Source organism: Nyctereutes procyonoides, unplaced genomic scaffold (assembly GCF_905146905.1).
Source record: "Nyctereutes procyonoides isolate TBG_1078 unplaced genomic scaffold, NYPRO_anot_genome, whole genome shotgun sequence".
Classification (NCBI taxonomy): Eukaryota; Metazoa; Chordata; class Mammalia; order Carnivora; family Canidae; genus Nyctereutes; species Nyctereutes procyonoides.
This window is the reverse complement of record NW_026575082.1, coordinates 6,532,491-6,553,755: the sequence shown is the minus strand read 5'-3', so window position 1 is coordinate 6,553,755 and position 21,265 is coordinate 6,532,491. Positions and strand designations below refer to the sequence as shown.

Here is a 21,265-nt window from a genome sequence, read left to right as displayed (position 1 = left end):
CCTGGATTAAGTGAAAGCCTCCTGTTTGATTTGCGCACATTCAATCATCCTCCTCACTTCCAATTTATTCTCCAGAGTGTGACCTGAATTATCTTGAACATTCCAAGCACAATCCTCCTTCCTGAAGCGCTTCTGCTTCCTACCCTCTCTCAGTTTTCCAATCACACGAGATTTACTATAGGTGCTCAAATGTGCTTTGCTCCTTCCTGCCTCTGTTGGAACTTCATTACCCATCTTTGGCCAGAAAGTGGGTAAGATATATGACCTCAACTGTTATATTTGGGACATTTAATTGTCTAGAAATACTCACCTTAAAGCAAATATACTTGACTTTTGGTCCCTTTGAGTGGGAAGACTCATTTTGCTACTGAGATAATTAGTCATTTTACCCTTGGAATTAGTAACAACACAAATTAACCTTGCTTTTTGAAATAAAATTTGACCTTATCAAGTCTAAGACTTTTCTTCCATTGAAGCTGATCCACAGAGAGTCTCCCCATAGCCTTTCACTCTCTTCTGGTGGCTGAAATGTGTCACTGATAATTAGAGACTGCAACACCTTCATCAAGCTACTTCCACGCTACACTACTTACAGCCAAACACACAGAACATATGAGGCTTTCTCATATGTAAGAACATCTATTGTTATAAGGACAACAAAAACCATGAATAGGACATCGTGGCATCTACTTAAATCAAACATTGAAAGATCTGCAGTCCTTTTAAATAACTACATTAGATACATAAGACTAATCCTACTTTATTTTTTCGTGTTTACCTGATGAGACAGCTGGTCTATGTCTTTTCCAATCAACATGGAGGATTGTCCCTGGTTTAGAGCAATTCTGTGATCTTTCTTATTTCAGAAAAAAAAAAATGTCTAAAGAAACATTAACCATCCATGGAACTGGGGAAAATGGTCCCTGGTTACTCTACAGCATGCCATGCATAACTACCTTACTACTGCACCATCACTTACTGGCTGAGGCAGCAAACTCGTGAAATCTGTAAGAAGACCTGGGGATGGTTTTCATTTCAGACTGTGAAGTACTTGGATTACTTGAGTGGTCAGGAGTGGTTGGGGAGTCATTGGAAGGAAGGACTCTACTGCCATCTCGGGGAACAGATCGTCTGGCATCTGTGGGCTGAACGTAACACTGCCATCCTTCCCTGGACTGAAGGTCTGAGATAGGACTTGGATACAGCAAAGTTATTCTACCTTCTATTTGTTTTTATTTGTCTTTGCTCTCCTTTTCCCAATATTTTGGAGTCAACAGTTGTATTATGTATTTGAACTATTTTAACATAGACGAGTGCACCTATAAATCTCTGTGTATGCTGCTTTAGCTTGAGAAATGTTAGGTCTTCCCATGTCCTTCTCTGCTTCCTCCTTGAGTGGAGGTCCCCACTACCTGTGTGGTACCGGCCTAATCCCTGGGGTTGACTGTCGTCCGGGAGAGTGTGAGGTCCAGGTGGCCTTCCTAGCCATCTCTCTCTCTCTCTCTCCCCTTTTCTTTCTCTTTCTATTCTTTGTTAAACTTCTGATTGTTCTATCATTTTTTCTTGTCACTGCTTGTATCATAGACCTATGAGTGCCCTCTTAATTGCTCTCCAGCAAGATCTCTGTAGTTTTTCATGATGTTCCATGTGTGGGATTCTCCTGCTCTATTGCAAGTAAGTCATCTGCTCAGGTACACTGTGGAGCTCTTGCTTTTGAAGGTCTGCTTCTCCTCCTCAACAGAAACTTCATGGCAATTCACTTCACAAGACCTAGGGATGAGGACAGCAGGTGGCTGCTCTGGGAGTGCCAGTTCTACTCTACGAGCAGGTGCTGGGAAGACATGGGGAGGGGTGGTGGTGACTCAGGTCTTCTTGGTTTGCCCTTCCCAGGATGAAAATTCTGCCCTACGGACCAGACGTTTGAGCTCACTTGCTTTGAACAGAGCTTCTACAATAGGAAGCTGGGTAATTGGGAATGCTCCTGGCCTAGTCCTCTGTCTCCCCACTTCTATCCTAGACTAGGGGCTTTGGAAGAGGGAGCCCCCACTTTGGTGAGCTGAAGAAGGGGAAGGAGAAGGCAAGCCCCGCTGCCAGACTTCACCCTCTCACCAAGATCTAGTCGATTTTTTTTTTTGCTAGGCAATTTTTGTTATTTAAGAATAACTGATCTATCCAAGTGACTTTTTTGGGAAATGGAGGTGATATAAGGCAGAATTGTTATTAGTTCATGTACAAACTTTCAAAGAATCCATGTGTATATATTAGAAATTGAGATCAGGGAAGTGAAAAGATGAGTTAATATTATCTTCTGGGGACACCTGGGTGGCTCAGTGGTTGAGCATCTGCCTTTGGCCTGGGTCATGATGCTGAGGTCCTGGGATGGAGTCCTGCATCAGGTTCCTCACAGGTAGCCTGCTTCTCCCTCTGCCTGTGTCTCTACCTCTCTCTCTCTCTCTGTCTCATGAATACATAAATAAAATCTAAAAAAGAAGATGTTATCCTTGGTGAACATTGAAATGCACAAAGCACATCACACCCCACACCCCCTCCCCCCACCCATGTCCCCAGGCAACTAGAGGAATCCCTCTCTGCTAGATGAGAGTGCCAAGCACACAATAATGCACACTAAAACTTTTTGCTGAATTAAATTGTCAAGGCACATCTTAGACATTTGCCATTGGCAGAAACTGACTAAAATCTGGCCCTTCAATGTGGGGAGCTGAAATGCAGAGCCGATGGAAAATTTTTGCTGATATTTCAGTCATGTGCTTAAAACTTACCCGATGCTTACTATCAAAATTGCTTTTGATTAATAAAGAAACCAAAGTAATGAAGCATGGATTAATCTCGGTGTACTTGAGTACCCTGTAGCCATACAGCATGTATTTGTTGAGACACACCAAGCACCACACCAGTGTACATACATGAGTTTATTTAATTCTTACAAAACCTGATGAGGTTATTCATATTCCTTTGCCATTGTATAAAAGAGGATATTAAGTTAATTGACCAAAGTCTTCAGCTAGCATACATTAAACCCAAGACTTGAACAAAGGAAGTCTGCTTTCATAGATAAACTCGAATAATATTCTACGCTAGTGAAATCACACTTTTTTGATAACCTACACAATCACTCATTTCCAGTACAATGATAATCATCAGATGGACACATGCTCTCCCCTCCACTTTGTTGGAGGGTCATAGTTGCCCTTATTTTTTAAACTAGTGTAAATTTATTGCATTGCTTAGATATTTCACTATGCATAGATACTGATGACTACTGACACAGAATTACTAAAGTACTAATGTGAATGTTTGAAATGATGTTTCCTATTTGTATTGAAAGGAAAATTATATTAAAGATTGTATTAAGCATATATAAAATTTTTTTGAGATATCCTTTGGTGCGTGTTTGTGTGTGGTTATGTGTAACTCTTGTGGGAAATATTTCATCTGTTTCAACAAGAAAAATCTAGTTTTCAAAATTCAGGACAACAGTCATGGCAATCTTTGACTAACATATGGAAACATGTAAAAATGAAAGCATATTTGTTTTATATATTACAATTTTTACAAATGTTTTAATAAATTTTGTGACCAACTTTGAGACTTTACTTCGGAGTAATTCTATGATCTGCCATGGTACTGTATTACTCCTCTTATGAGACCCTGTGTGACTAAATAGTTGTTGAATTCCCTGTGGGTATATTACCTGTTTCTATCATAAATAATTTAAAAGGGCAGCTCGAAGTTGTTAAAATGCCTGCTGATGATATTATATGTCCTTTCCTCATATCCAGAGTACCTTATTACCTTACACCTGGGTATCAGAAAATGAAAACCATTTGCTTTTGTAAAAAAAAAAAGTGAGTAAATCAAATATTGATTATGTATAGAGATGCTGACCATCTTCATTCAGATTATCACTTTAGCTTTCTCATGTTATCTCTGATTTCATCTGAAACAATTATCTAGTTGTTGATATTTCTGCACATGGTTTATTCTCAATGCCATGGTGTGTTGTGTGTGTGTGTGTGTGTGTGTGTGTGTGTGTGTGTGATTCTTGTTTGGTTGCTTTAGATATTAGGACTGTCCCTTGAAATTTAGGCAAGTATGTTATACAGTTAGTATTCAGAGATATTTGAACAGTCACCTGAATCACAGTATTTGAGGAACTACAATAGTAAGTCATCAATCAGAAACCCCTGTATAGAAAGCAGATGGAAATAGTAGTATAAAAGCAGGTTGCCTTAGCAAGATTTACAGCATTATAAATGCCAGGAAACTTCACCTCTTCAGATTTCTGTGACCTTCTGGCACAGATGTTATAGAATGGCACTAAACCATATTTTCACCTTGTCCCTAGACTACTGCAAACAATATTCTGATTGATGACATCTTCTGACTCATCTATAATCCTAAGGCCCATAGTTTTATCAGAGCCCATTAGCAAGGCAAAGGCACATATATAGATTCTGAAACTTACAGAATGGTTAGATTATATCCATATTATTCATTTAGTCATGAAAGCCTGGCAATTCAAAAGGATGACAAATATTATCTCACCAGATGGGAGTAAAATAAGGAAATTTCCAACTGAAAACCTGTGCTTGAGAATTACAATGCCATTTATTTCAAAACTTAGACTTGCCATCACTGAGGAATATAAAAAATATTGGTGTTTGAAAGAGAAAAATTAAATTGCACAATCATAGTTGGCCTGCCAGAAAATGAGATTAAAACAATTCCTATTGTATAGATCTGTCCAGAAACAAAATATAAAAAAGAAAATGCTACAGTAAGATCTATAAAAAAATCAGTTAAACTGTAAATCTAATCAGCATTGATTAAATGAAAATTTAGAATTCATATATGTTCTAAAAAAGCCTGTTTTCTATTTTTAACTGGGCATTAAGACTAGGAGATTAAAACAGATATAAAGTCAGTATCGATTTCTTTTCATGATAAAGTTCAGTCTCTTAAAAGATATTCATTAGAATGTGACTTTTTTGCTTTCTTTCCTCTAGTTGTTCACTCTGACGATTCTTTTTTTTTTTTTTTTTTAATTTTTTTATTTTTTTTTTTTTTTTTTTTATATAAATTAATTTTTATTGGTGTTCAATTTACCAACATACAGAATAACACCCAGTGCTCATCCCGTCAAGTGTACCCCTCAGTGCCCGTCACCCATTCACCCCCACCCCCCACCCTCCTCCCCCTCCACCACCCCTAGTTCATTTCCCAGAGTTAGAAGTCTTTATGTTCTGTCTCCCTTTCTGATATTTCTCACACATTTCTTCTCCCTTCCCTTATATTCCCTTTCGCTATTATTCATATTCCCCAAATGAATGAGAACATACACTGTTTGTCCTTCTCCGGTTACTGTGGCCAAGTTCAAAAAGGGTGTTGCCTGAGTTCTTCTCTGGGATTTTGATGGAATCTTGTCTCACATTTAGATCTTTCATCCATTTTGAGTTTATCTTTGTGTCTGGTGCAAGAGAGTGGTCCAGTTTCATTCTTCTGCATGTGGATGTCCAATCTTCCCAGCACCATTTATTGAAGAGACTGTCTTTCTTCTAGTGGATCGTCTTTCCTCCTTTATTGTATATTAGTTGAGCATAAAGTTCAGGGTCCACTTCTGGGTTCTCTGTTCTGTTCCATTGATCTATATGTCTGTTTTTGTGTCAGTACCACACTGTCTTGATGAACACAGCTTTGTAGTACAACCTGAAATCTGGCATTGTGATGCCCCCAGATATGGTTTTCTTTTTTTAAAATTCCCCTGGCTGTTTGGGATCTTTCCTGATTCCACACAAATCTTAAAATAATTTGTTCCAACTCTCTGAAGAAAGTCCATGGTATTTTGATAGGGATTGCATTATACGTGTAAATTGCCCTGGGTAACATTGACATTTTCACAATATTAATTCTGCCAATCCATGAGCATGGAATATTTTTCCATCTCTTTGTGTCTTCCTCAATTTCTTTCAGAAGTGTTCTATAGTTTTTAGGGTATATTTTGAGAACCATTTGAATGGTAAATGGTTCTCCAACCTTTTATTTTCAGGTTGTAGGTGTCCTTCTGTCTAAAATGAGTCTCTTGTAGACAGCAAATAGATGGGTCCTGTTTTTTTATCCAGTCTGAAACTCTGCGCCTTTTGATGGGGTCATTAAGCCCGTTCACGTTCAGAGTTACTTGAACTTCTTCTTAAAGGGGAGTTTTAAGAGTCCCCCTTAAAATTTCTTGCAGAGCTGGTTTGGAGGTCACATATTCTTTCAGTTCCTGCCTGTCTTGGAAGCTCTTTATCTCTCCTTCCATTTTGAATGAGAGCCTTGCTGGATAAAGTATTCTTGGTTGCATGTTCTTCTCATTTAGGACCCTGAATATATCCTGCCAGCCCTTTCTGGCCTGCCAGGTCTCTGTGGAGAGGTCTGCTGTTACCCTAATATTCCTCCCCATGAAAGTCAGGGACTTCTTGTCTCTTGCTGCTTTAAGGATCTTCTCTTTATCTTTGGAATTTGCAAGCTTCACTATTAGATGTCGAGGTGTTGAACGGTTTTTATTGATTTTAGGGGGGGATCTCTCTATTTCCTGGATCTGAATGCCTGTTTCCCTTCCCAGATTGGGAAAGTTTTCAGCTAGGATTTGTTCAAATACATATTCTGGCCCTCTGTCCCTTTCGGCGCCCTCGGGAACCCCAATTAAACGTAGGTTTTTCTTCCTCAGACTGTCATTTATTTGCCTTAATCTGTCTTCATGGTCCCTTAATTGTCTGTCTCTTTTTTCCTCAGTTTCCCTCTTTGCCATCAACTTGTCTTCTATGTCACTCACTCGTTCTTCCACCACGTTAACCCTCGTCGTTAGGACTTCTAGTTTGGATTGCATCTCATTCAATTGATTTTTAATTTCTGCCTGATTGGATCTAAATTCTGCAGTCATGAAGTCTCGTGAGGCCTTAATGCTTTTTTCTAGAGCCACCAGTAGCTGTATAATGGTGCTTCTGAATTGGCTTTCTGACATTGAAGTGTAATCCAGATTTTGTAACTCTGTGGGAAAGAGGGCTGTTTCTGATTCTTTCTTTTGAAGTGAGGTTTTCCTTCTAGTCATTTTGCTCAGTGCAGAGTGGCCAAAAACAAGTTGTATTGGAACACGGGGGAGTATCACTGGTCCGTCTAGCTGGTCTTCTGGGGGAGGGGCCTGCTGTGCTGATTTTCAGGTGTCAGCACTTGGGGGAGCTGCTCTGCCCCTGCCTGCTGCAGGGCTCAGCGGGGGTTGTTTACCCCAGGGAGGAACAGCAGCAGTTGCTATGGCAACTCTGGAAGCCTGGATTCAGCCTCCGCAGGAACTACGGGGCTCGGGGCTCTCGGCTCTCCGTCCGCAGGGCCTGGAGGCTCCGGGGCGGGGCCGCTGATCTGCTCAGCTCGGGGCAGGAGCGTCCTTGCTGTCCTGGGCCCTCCCGGCCTCTGCCTGTCCCAGGGGGAGGCCGGATCCTGGGCTGTGTGTCCCGGCGCCCTGTGCTCCGGGGCCTGCGCTGTTGGATTCGCGCTCCCGCCCTGCAGCTCCCTCCCTGGAGCGGCTCCCGAGCCCCTCCGAGCTGCTCCGGTCGGTCCCTCCGTGCGCGCTGCAGCCCTTAGGGAGCTCGGAGCACTCTCCTGCGCTCAGGTGTCTGTTAGTGTCCCAGGGAGCCCGAGGGCATCCCCGCCCTCCTGGGTCCTGCTCCACCTCCCTGCGAGCCCCTTTCCGCCCGCCCGGGAAGGTTGGTGCAGCTCCTGCTCCTCCGGGAGGGACGGGGCTCTCCTGTCCTGGGGACACTCGCCCCGGCCTCAGCCCGGCTCCTCGCGGGGCCCCTCCCCCTCGGAGGCCTTTTGTTTCTTTATCTCTTTTCCCCCGTCTTCCTACCTGGATAGAAGCGTGAACTCTTCTCACTGTAGCGTTCCAGCTGGTCTCTCTTTACATCTCAGGCTGAATTCGTAGATTTTCAGGATGGTTTGAAGGTTATCTAGGTAACTTGGTGGGGACAGGTGACTTGGGGACCCTGCTCTTCCGCCATCTTGCCCCTCCCTCTCTCTGACGATTCTTATGACAAAAGTTGTACCATTTTAAACATCAAATTATTATTTAGATTTTATTTTCCATCAGTACCCTCCAGCACTTCTGCAGGGGAATAAAAATGACATTTCTCAGAATCCAACATGTAATTCCGGTTATTCATCCATTTGACACACAGTTTCCGTATATTGAAACAAGATTATTTTAGCCTAGTAAAAATCTGTTTTAACATCATATGTTATTATTTTATAAATAATAATCTGGAATTCATCATATAGGGATATATTTGAAGCACATCTGTTTTTCTTCTTGTAATTTTTCAATACATTTCATATGTGTATTGAGGATGATAACAGATTTTAAATTTAGAAAGAGGACATCATTAACATAAGTACACTATGTCTATATAGAGTTAGTCTACAAATACATTTCTCCGAATATTTTAATGTAATCTATATAACAATGCTTTCAAGGACAAGAAAATAATTCATGGGTGATTTGTATGTGTGTGTATGTGTGCATGTGATCAAACTTAGCTGGCTCTTGTCACTTCTCGAATTCATGATACTTGGTAGGAAATCTTTGTATGCGTAGATATTGGTGCTTATTTAGGATAAAAAATAATCAGCATTTTTACAAGAAGAATCCCTGGTGGATTTACTGCTTATGCAATTCATGTGCAGCTTTGAGCAAAAAAGCAACACAAAATATTAGCAGTTGAGAGGAATATTTCTTTTGGCTTTCATGGTATTGAATCATTCACTTTTTATTTTTTTCCCTAGACAAGTTTACTGTACTATTAAACAGAATTTTCAACAGTTGCTTTGAATGACAATAATTATTGAAGGAAGTCATTGAGTAAAAGAATAATTCTACAAGAGCACTTGAATCTAAACAAAACATGGGGAGATGTGAGAAATAGTAAAATGGAATATATATATATATATATATATATATATATATATATAAAAAATACATTTTCCTTTTTGAAATATATTTCACAGAAAATTAACTGTTGAAGCAAAAAATAACAGTGTTTTGCAGAATTAATAGTATATCTAGAAATAAATATGTGACACAAAACCACAAAGGCAAGCAATCAGAGCATGATATCATACTTGAAATAATGTCAACAACATTTAGAGGTGGACTGTACTCAGGTGAACACTCTATTTTAAACCTTAGAGACCTCTCTAAATACACAAAGGAAACAAGGTATCACTAATTACACATCATGGGCAATAATTGATATAAAAATATTCTAATAATAAGAAATCAAAAGAAATACAAAAGTAATAAACAGCAAAGTTGAGAATTTAATGAAAGTACATCAACTACATAAAAGAGTAAATTGCTATAACAACCCAATTGAAATGAGAGATAATTGGGTGTATATAAAACAATTCTCAACTACATGCTTTCCACAAGAAATAATTCACAAAAAAACACAAGTACAATGGGAAGAATTCTGAGGATGCTCATCCCAAGATTCCTCTGTCTTGGATATTAAATTAATCAGTAATCTAGGTGCTACTGAAGGAAGTTTGTAGATGTAATTAAATTTCTACACCTTATAATAGGGAGATTATTCTGTGTTTTTCAGGTGAGCCCAATTTAATTACTTGGGCCCTGAAATGCAGAGAATTTTCTCCAGCTGGAGCCAGGGGGATATGGTAAGTGGGGAGGCAACAGGGAGACCAAAATGTGAGAAAGACTTGGTCTGCACTGCTAGCTTTAAAGTTGGAAGAAGGGGACCGTGGGCAGAGCAGTGTGTCCAAACTTTAGAAGCTGAGAATGACCCCCTCTCAGAAACCAGCAAGGAAATGAGGACCTTGGCCTCACAGCTTTTTGGAACTGAGTTCTGCACCAAAACGGAATGTGTTTGGAAGCAGATTTATCCATCAGGCCTTCCAGAAAAGGATTCAGTCCTGCCAAATTGAGAAGGCCGAGCTACCTTGTGCCCTAACTCCTGACCCATGGGAACTGTGAGAAAATACATTTGTGTTGCTTTAAGACAATGATCTGTGATAATTTATGACAGCAGCAATAGATAAATAAGATACATGTAAAGGACAAAAACATATACACCATGGAATACCAATCATAATGATACGGGAGAGCTTGGTTCTTGACTCATGGAGTCAAAGAATGAATCTCGCAGAAAAAGGAAAGTGAGTAAAGCAATAAAAGTTTATTAAGTGAGGATATAGAGAAGGCTCTCAGAAGTGAGAGGGGCCCTAACAGGGTTGCCACTGAGGGCTTGTATAGCATTGTTTTTTTTTACTGGAAGCCAGTGAGGGATCCTAAATCCTTTATCTACTGGTATCACTATTGAGTAAGGACTCATGATAACATCTTTCAAGGCTCGCTCCTCTTTTGGGGTCTGGTTATTTGTTCGTCACAGAAGACTGTTATAAAAAAGACTCTCCCCACCCACACGTATGTCAGGGTGGTCTGGCCTACTCCCTTATCTCTGGTTTCCTTACATTTCAGCATTTTGGGGATTTTTGTGAGCCTGCTTCCGTGGCCCCCTACCTAGCCCTGCCTACCCCCATTTGTCCCTAACTCAATAAGAGAGCTGAAGTGGTTATATTAGTATCAGACAAAGTAGATTTGAGACAGGTTACATTACCACAAATAGAGAGCAGTTTTACATATTGATAAAAAGGGCTGACTCACTGAGAGAGAGTCATCTTAAACATCGAAACACCTAATAACAGTCATTTAAAATACAATAGCAGAAGCTGACAAAATTAAAGATAAGTAGACAAACCTACAATTCATTTGGAGATTTTAACATCCCAATCTTAGTAATTGGAAGAATGTGTACACAAAATAGACATAAACAAATGTCAATAATGGAGCAGAAGGCATGACAGTACAAAGGGATTTACTTAATGGACATTATGAACCACTGCGCATACATTGCATGCATTACATGCATTCTTTCCAGAGAACAGAGGATAATCACTCTGATAAATCATATGCCAAGCCATAAGATGCATCTCAACAAACCAAAAGGATACTTAAAATCATATATGGCATATTATTTATCCATAAACAAATTAAATTTTATATCAATAACAAGGAGATGCCTGAGAACTCTCCAAATGTGTTTAAAACAAGGAACACACTGCTGAGTTAAATTGGATCAGAAGAGAAATTAGATGATGCATTAGACGATGATGTGAACTAAAAAATAAATAAGTAAAAATAAAACCACTGAACTTCGCTGATGCAGGCAAAACGAAGCTGTTCTTCCTTTTTCATGATGTTTTTCTTGAGTTTCCCTGTTCCGCTGTTTCTGCAGTTTCTTAGGTGGACCTCTGAGCTCTCTCAGAGCAGGTTGTTGCTCATGGATAGCTACCTGATTTTGTGGGGGTGGGGAGAGGGAGACAGAGGCTGGGGCCTCTTGCTTTGCAATCTTCAGGACATCTGAAAACACCAAGGAGTATATATTTGAAAGCAAAAGAAAAAAAACACTTCAAACATTGAATCAAAAGAATAGTAAATGACTGCTTTAGGGCATATTTTTAAAAAATCTATCTTTTGTAGGGGTGGCTAGATGGCTCAGTCAGTTAAGCTTCCAACTCTTGGTTTAGGCTCAGGTCATGATCTCAGGGTGTGAAGTCAAGCCCCCTTGGGCTCCATACTCAGCTCAGAGTCTGAGATTCTTTCCCTCTTCCCTCCCTCCCCATCTGTTCCTCCTCTGCTCGACTCTCTCTTTCTCTCAAATAAAGAAATAAAATCTTTTTTTTTTAAATCTACTTTTTATCTTTTGTAACTTCCTACATTTTTTTCAGCTTACAGAAGAAGTAGGGTTTCCTGATGATAATCACAGCACTTGAAAAACCACAGTACTCCAAGGTAATTTCAGTTAACTTGGGTTTTGTGTTTGGAAACCCTGACTACCTATTCTAACATTGTGTTTAATCTGGAGGCAATAAACCTAAAACCACACAGGCTTTTTCTCTTTCTCAAACTCCCAGTATGCCCAGTACCCAATAATTGTTTTATAGATCATTTCCAGTTATGGTTTTACCAGAAATACAGTGCATCTGGTTATCTTGTAAAGATAATTTGAATGGTTTCATTATCCTATATATACAACTTATCAAACCTGTCTTGTAAATCAGTGTACACTTCATCAACACCAGCAAAGCTTGCATAAATAAAAGCCTTATGAGTCTTAAATGATAATTACCGCAATCTAATGAATTGCATAAATCACTTATAATGAAGGGAAATAAACAAGTACGCTGAGATGAGCGCATTAATAACTTAAGTTTTTCAAAAGCAATGAGTAATTTAATTTATATGGTATGTCCACAGACAGTAATAATTTGAATTTTATTTGTGAAATAATTAGCTGTTAATCTAAAGGGATACGATTTATTTATCAGCAATACTTTAAACTGAAAAATAAAGATTAATTTTATCTTTGATGAAAATTATTCTGGTAATGCCCTATGATTTGAAAGTCACTATATAGAGGGAAAAATGAAGATTGATTTAAGTTCATACTGGCAAACCTCAAATTTATTCCAAAATATGAATTAGCATGCTTCACAATTCCAAGCAATTTGGATATGCTATAATTTTTAGTGATCCACTTACTCAAGTGCTAATTGGATTTTATTTTTTTATATATTTATGAAGGAAGGGAGGGAATTTATAACTTCTAGCTTTAACATTTTAATTTGGATCATGAAAAACACATAATTCATTCATGAGGTTCACTTTCATTGGCTAAAAGAATATTCTCCTAGGTAACAAAAACCTCAAATATAATTAGCAAAACTGCTTTGCCCCACCTAAGTAGCATGAATATTACCTAGGCTAATATATTTTGTGTACCTTATTTCTTTTGGCTTACCTAACCATCATCTTGTCCACAATTAAGTTTGAAAACAGTATTTTGGGGGCACCTGCTTGGCTCAGTGGGTTAAGCATCTGCCTTTAGCTCAGGTCATGATCCCAGGATCCTGGGATAAAGCCTCGCTTCTAGTCTCCTTCTCCCTCTGCCCCTTCCTTCCACTTATGCTCTGTCTTGTGTGCTCACGTGCTCTCTCTCTCTCTCAAATAAATAAATAAAATCTTAAAAAAAAAAGAGAAAACAACATTTTGTTTCCAATCCAGTAAGCTTTCCTCCACTGAAAAGTAAATATATCACAATAGGACTCTCTCATATTTGAAATCTATGCATTTGCTCTCCTATTGATTTATTCAACTATGCACCAAGTTCTATGTTAAAATTGGTGTATTAAAATGACCAACATATAACCTTACCTCCAAGGAGTTCTTATCTGATGGTGAAAAGTCATTTCAATAAATAAGCACAATTTAATGTAAATGTCATTTCTGTATGGTCTATGCCCAAGACTTGGTATCAAAGGAAGAGTCATGCTCTGGCTAGGTTATTGGGATTTTTTTCACTGTGGAGTTTTCCAAATGAGTGATTGGAAAATGTCAAAGCTTGTTATAAATGAAACCTGGAGCTGCCTTAGAAAACAAAAATACCATGTCTCATCACAATACATGTACAGACAAAACTCCAACAGCAAAACAAGAAAATGCAGGGACTTAATGGACACCAGAAATAAGTCTGAATAGTACAGTAGATTGGCAAGAAACCAATACCTGAGAAAGAGCTCGTCTATGGACATCAAACTCAAAAGGTGAGGGGTAACTGCCCTTACTCACCTTAAAAAACAATGTTGCTGTTCAAGGCTTTCCCTTTCAAGCTGACCTGCTCATAGAGGTGAACCAGTTAGACCTGAAAAACTAATGTGGAAAAGATAAATGTTAATATTTGGAATCCATAAAGAAATTACTTGTATTTCTATTGTTTTTAACCAATACTTCTTGTTGCGCGCGCTGCGGCAACACGATCAGGGTCCTGAGGATAAGAGGATAAGGAAAATAAAAGAAAAGTAAAGAGATGGGGACAGGAGGGACACAGTGGATGATGTCCAAGCAGTACCAACTTTATTCAAGGTTTTACAACATTTTATAGCATAAGCAAAACAAAGCCAAGAAGGTGTTTATTTTTAGCAGGTTTGTGAAACCCTCCAAATTTCCCCTTTCTCAGCATGTAAGACAGACTCACGGGTGCCAGAAGACCTTGGTAAATAGATAAGCTTGTTGCTCCAGATGTGCATACTTCAAAGGAATATTAGGTATGGTAAACAGACCAGCAAGGACAGACAGACCCTTATTTACATTTATGACCAGGTCAGAATAAGTTTTATCTATTGTGTTATGTGGGCGATCACGTACAAGCGAGCCCTGAGAACCATTGCTCAAGCCCTTTCTCAGCATCTACCAACTATTCACCCTTTAGGCTCTCGAGCCTTTTGAGTGAATGAGGGACGCAAGTCCGGGCCTGGTTTGGTTCAGTTACTCCAGCTAGTTCGTGGTCGCCCACAACTTCTTAAAATAGAAACAATATATCTGGACAACAGATTATTGACTGCCATTTCATTCAAGCTAAAATAAAAGTGTGTATTATTTTATTTCCTGTTTCTGTTATTTTCCCACGAAATAATTTACTAATTTGAAAGGATAGTTGCCTTTATTGATGCATTTTAGGTGTACAGTACATTTTAATTTAATCCTTCCATGAGAAGAGCTCAAGGGCAACTTCTTTCTGACTACTTTTCTTCCAGATGTGTTGGCATCTATGCATATCTCTCCCAATTTATAAAACTAGTGTATTCCACGAAACATGGAATAAGTCTCTAAGGAACTGTGATATGGTAAAACTGATGTATATTTCCATTTTTGTTACTAGTTCTTGGCACAGAGCTCCTAAACATCTTGGAATGAATGATTAATAGGTGAGTCCTTTGTAATATCTAATGAGCCCTTTCTGACCATCCCTGATGTGGGCCTTTCTGACCATCCCTTATGCTAATGTGATGACTCTTGGTGGGCTCCTAGATTGCCTCAAGATGGGAGCTAGTCACCAGAGAGATCCAAGAGAATAGAGGTTTGGAAATTTCAGCCCTATCCACAACCTCTGGGGAAGGAAGGGGACCAGAATTGAGTTCAATCACAAATGGCCAGTGCTTTAATTGATCATGAGTATATAACGCAACTTAGATTAAAAACTCTGAAACAATGAGCAGAAGGAAGCTTCTGGATTGGTCAACACATCTATGTGCCAGGAAGATGGCATATTCCACTTTCAAAGGGACAGAGGCTCCTGTGCCTGGGACCCTTCTGGACTTGCCTGTTCATTTTTATTCTTTATAATAAACTTTAATAGTATGGATTGCATTTTCCTAAGTTCTATGAGTCAATGTAGCACTTTATTAAACTTGAGAGGAAGTCATGGGAAACCTGAACTTAGAGTTGTCCAGATAGAAGTATGGTAGCCTGGGTAGTCATCCAAAGTGAGGGAAGTAATATTGAACCCTTTTTGGGTCTGCATCAACTTAAGTCAGAACTTAACTGAATTCTAGAACATCTGGTGGGTGTCAGAGAATTGGGGGACTATTGCTTAGAAAATCATAGAGGAACATAACAAAAGAATTCGGATGCAGTAATAGACCATTAGAAGAGACTACCTTAGAGATATAAGGCTCTTAATGATGGCAATGTTTATTTGGAAAAAAAAATATTTAATTTTATCAGAATCAGAAATGTTAATTTCCTGGGTCCAGAAAGAGTTTCACTGGGCTCAATTTGGAAGGGTATGTAAGAAAACAAATGAAAGCAGAGATAACAGTTTCATCCCAACATGTGGTAGAGAAAAAAAGGAAACCATCCAGTGAGCAGTTCAAGGTTTTCAAAATTCAGCAGTGTCTACATTAAAGAAAGGCAGAATGGAAATGGAACATCACAGAAAGTAGCATTGGGGGCTCACTGCTGCTGGAGTACAGATGGTAGAGAGGGATTTCTTTGGCAATTACAGTCCTAGGAAATTCAAAAGTAGCAGAAAACAAAGCTTTAGGAGAGAAGGAGCAAAAATACTCTAGGCATAGAAGCTCCCGAGGACGCAGATTTTGGACGTTTCAGCAACATCCCTCAATCAGAAATAACCAAATGCGGTTCTCCAACTAGGACAAGCATAGATACAAGGGACCATTCCATCCTGGGGAAAGGAAGGCACAGGACATTGGAATTTCTACAAAGAACACTGATTCGTTATGTTGAAATATTAAATGAGCCTTGGTTCCTTGGGAGATTGGAGAGATGCGGAGGTAATATAAAACACTCAAGATTGATTCCAGAACAAAATTTAAGGTCCTACTATCAAGAGAGAGTAGATTCTCTTTTCTAACTATGAGAATTCATTCAGCTTAGCAGCAAGGAACAAGAAATAGGGAATTCAAGGGGGCCATGCATATATGAGATCTTAAATACACAGATGGGTCGCTAAGAAAAAGACCTCCTGAAAGAGCAGTTGCCAGGAAAAATATGAGCTTTCAAGAAGCTTGGACTACTTAAGATGCTATTCTGAGTATGAAAATGTTTGTTTTGATAGTTGTTTCCACCAGATATAGTAACCACTATAATAAAAACCTCTTAGTGGAAGGTTTCTCCCTATATGGTTCCAAATAAGTATCTTAGGATATTCTGAGCATTAACAGGTCACCATCCTGGCAAAAGTGGAAAAAATATAATATGTCTTTTATTTTCTACATAATCCTCTAAGAAAAAAAAGAAGAAAGAAAAGAAAAGAAAAGAACATACATAACAACCTCAAATAAATTTCAGTTCAAACCTGAATAAGGTCAGAAGACAGTCTCAACCAAACGTCTGCATGAGATGCATCTTCATAGGAGTAATTAGACAAAGAAAAAAAATGAAAAAAGGGTATTTTTAGAAGGTAAGTCCTTCAAGATAGTACAGATAAGTTGTGCTACCTCAGTTTATCAACTACTCCTTTAATTGTCTTAAGCAAATCATAGAGCTAAATTTGATAATATTTTCATACTGTTTCCTCTTGAGTAAATTCATAGTAGAAGACAGTCCCAGAGAGGTCCTCCTATTCTCCATGGCTTATTCCTTTTATTCACAGTGGGTTCACTACAGAGTTGAGGGAGCATGAGAAGGTCATCAAAGAGGAAAGGAGAGAGAATTGACAGGAATGCAGGTAGACAAAATTTGAAAACCGTATATAATCAATCTTCTAGACCTCTACTCTGTAATTTTTTTATTGAATTTTCACATATTTTCGACTCTGTGATTATTAGTGCAATTAAGCAAAACGGGAAATGTTACTCAAATGCTTGTGTTGAAGGATGCTGAGAGTTGAAGGGCACTAGGTGTTTATCAAATCTTCAAATTTTGATATATTGTATCCTACGCATGTATTTTAGTAAAGAGGGGAGTATAAGTTGTTTGTTATTGGAAAATCAGCTGAAAAACCTCTAGCCTCTAGCACGGCTCCCCCAGTTCTTTATGAATTACTTGTGAGTTTCATTCTACAGGCAAGTTTTTCTAAGAATTAGAAGTTGCATCGATTGTATTTTTTATTTATTTACTTGTTTTGCACCAATTATAGTTTTACTTGCATGTATATACATATTTAATATTTACAAATGGATTTGGTATGAAAAAAGATATATTTTTCTTTTTTACATTAGTCTCTTAATATAAAATTTGACCCAAACCTGAGTCGAATTCCTACCTCCCAGATGAAAGCTTGAAACACTGCATGGGGATTTGGATAACTAATGGAAATTTATTCTAAAGACTGCCTGCCAGCCCCAATCTCTTGCACTACAAATAGTTAATTTGACCTCATGTACCTTGAATGTATTCAGGTCAGGAGTCTTTAAATACTTTGGACACAGTATACAGGAAATATCGTTTGCTTCCCATTTTAGCTTCACTGTTGAAAGGGAAGCCTCCAGTCTGTTCTCTGCTTGGGGCGGGGGGGGGGGGGGGGATGGGTTAGAAGCTCAGTGCTGAGCAATCCCTGTGAGCAGCAGCTGCCTATGGAAACAAACAGAAAATAAAAACCATCGGTTGGCCTCATCCACACTTCCAATCCATATTCCCCTTCTTGTTTTCTCTGTAGTATTTTGAAGCAAATGTGATATTCTTTGAAGTTTAAATAGTAAGATTATATTTTCTTAAGGCTTCTTTTCTTCAAGTAACATCATATTTTTGTTCTACTCTAGAGATATAATAGATGAAAAAGAGTTGAAGAGAGAAATTTCAGGAGAAAGGAAACTACATACACAGACACACATGTCCATGAGATGAGACCCCTCCATCTGCAGGCTCATCATACAATTGACGTAAAAATATTCTGAATAAATTTTGCAGTAGTTTTGTAGAAGATGGTTTAAATCCAGGGGTTTGTTTTTGTTTGTTTGTTTGTCTTTGTTTCATTATGCTGTATGCTCTTACTCAGTTTCATAGTAAAATAACATGAAATCTCAAGTTAACCATGGTAAAATAGCATCTGGAGGAGTCTTAGAGGATTCCTTAAACAATACAGTTTCAAGCTACCCTTGGTAAAATGTAATGCATGAAAATGCAATTTTTATTGGGATGCTGAGAGAAACAGAGAATGATGTTATTCTATGATCAGCTTTTCACCATTGAAAATTATTCTACTAGGTGATAGTCTTTTCCATAGCAAGTCTTTGAGAATATTATATTAGAGGTATCCTTTTTGTTTCTTCTCTCATGCATAACTAGCAAAGGAAAAAGGTCTGTCTGCATTCAACAAAGATGAGCATATGGGCTCCTGTCAATTTCAGATCTATTTTCTTTGCGTTGCTACAAAAACAGTTTGGAATCATGCACATCTCTATATTAAAAATAAAACAAAGTTAAATACATAGGTTGGCAAAAAGGAATTTCAGCACAAAGAATGATAGAATTGCAGGTGGATTTTTTCTTTTCTTTTCTTTTTTTTAGTTTCGTTAGGCTGGATGCTCTTACTCAGTTTCATAGTAAAATAACATGAAATCTCTGGTTAACCTGAGATTTTAACTATGGTAAAAGCTAGCTTCTGGAGGAGTCTTATAGGATTCCTTAAACAACACAGTTTCAAGCCAGCCTTGGTAGAATGTAATGCATGAAAATGCAATTTTTAAGTATACATATGACTTTGTTCCCAAAAATGGATCTCTCTCTGATAAATCTTTCCATATTTATACTGATCTCAGTAGGAGTCCACTCTTGCATTAAAAAAAGTGACTTTTTTTAATCTTTTGCATTTGCTAAATTAAGGTAAAGTCATTCAAACAGGCACATTAAATAAATAGGGGAAATGGTAGTATTTAACTCAGCACATTCCACCTCTAAAATATTTCACATATTTATATTTGCTGTCGCCCTATTGTCTTACACTATTAATATTTATCATAGTTCTAGTATTTATTAATTTACCACCCTTGACTCCTACCTTTCTGTATTTTGTTCGCTGTATTAACTCAATGGTGATATAATTTTTAATGAAAGTTTAATTTAATTTAACTAAGAAGAACTCAGAGCTTATTAGTTAGTGTTGTTTTTCTATTTTGAAGACTAAAAAATGGAGCTTAGATATTTCCCTTATTTTCCAAGATATTATAACGTAGTTAAAATATAAGGCAGATACATCTATCATATGTAATCAATGCTAAAAAAAATGTTCATAGAAACTGATAGGGTAGCATAGATATTGGAGAACTTGTTTTGACATGCAATCACAAACAATACTTAATATGCTTTTAGAGGTTATTGAATACATGGCTACATTAATTTAATATAGAATATGCAAAGACCATAAAAATACAGATTTTAAAACAAAATTTAAATTTAAAACAATTTGTTTTAAAAAATTGTCTATATTTGACAAATGAGTACTCTGGTTTTTTGGCATATGATATAGATACAATGAGTAAAATAGTAGGTGCTAGGAATGCTTTAACCGATAATGACCTTGAAAACCATGAGATGAGCATTAATATTTCTACCACTTTTGTTATTGCAGATACTGGTAAAGGTAAATTGCATTCTGAACACAGCATTTTCTGTATTAGTAAGTTTAATTTAGTAGAATGTGTTGGCTAGTGGTGTTATTTATATAAGCCAATTGTTACAATGAAAGGCAGAGCAGGGGGGAAAATGGAATTGGATCTAAATTATTAAAAACAAGCCAAAATAGGGGCATCTGGATGACTCAGTCCTTTAAAGCTTCTGCCTTCGGCTCAGGTCATGGTCTCAGGGTCCTGAGATCAAGTCCCACATCCCAGAGCTTCCTGCTCTGCTTCTTTCTCTCCTTCTGCTTCTCCCCCTTCTTATGCTCTGTCTCTGTCAAATAAATAAATACAATCTTTAAAACAAAACAAAACAAATAGGGATGTGGGCTAGAGCTAAGCCACAGAAATTAATTGTTATCAAAATGGTAAAGAGATTGTAATAAATGATGGTTATTTCATAGCAAGTAATCAGAGCTATGTGAGCTAGGGGTTCAGATGACTGCAAAGGGTTCTTGTGGAAGAAGGGGCTGGCACCCCCCCCCCAACCCTTCACATGTTGGCACACCCATCCCCCAGCTGCTGCAATTGTCCTGGACTGCTTAAAAATCATCTCTTCTCTAGACAGGCCCTTGGAAGAAAGAGGACAGCCCCACTCCATAGACTATACCCTCTCGGGGGCAATGCTTCTCTAGTAACTGACTGACAAGGAGGTTTAGAGCCTCACTCTCACCTTTGAGTCAAGCTGGAAAGTTCTGAGGTGCAGTTTATCTGTACACCTTCTCAGTAGGTGCAGTTTATCTGTACACCTTCTCAGTAGTAGACCACACCACAGCTCTACTTCTCTGAGATCATATTCCTGGATCAGCTTTCTCACCTTTGCACCATCGTCTCTCACTCCACCTCTGAGAGCAGTCCTAAAAATCACCTGAAGACAAATCTCCATGTCAGCATCTGCTTCCAGTGAGCACACCACCACCACTGAGTCTGAATTTCTGAGGAGATGCATGAAGACTTTCCTTCTTTTCATTATAAAGCTTTCTAAGGCTATCTGCCAAGTGCAAAGTGATAGTGTACCTTGCCCTTGTCATGAAAAGCTCAAGAGTAAATGATTTCTGTATATTCTTATTTGGGTTTGGTCTATTTATTTCCATATCGGAAATGAAAGCAAAGGAGGTCCTGAGAGTCACAGCAATGTCAAAGTTGATGAGGAGAATTTAGTCCTTATTTAGACAACAGTTTTGAGAGAAAGATGGAAGTGATTACAAGATCATGAGTAGATGGA

The 21,265-nt window shown here is 38.3% G+C and overlaps 1 pseudogene; it reads right to left on the bottom strand.

Annotated features, from left to right (window-relative positions):
- Nucleotides 1-20,989, bottom strand: part of LOC129514459 (high mobility group protein B1-like) — a 42,753-nt pseudogene extending 21,764 nt beyond the window's left edge.
- Between the last annotated feature and the right edge of the window lie 276 nt (nucleotides 20,990-21,265).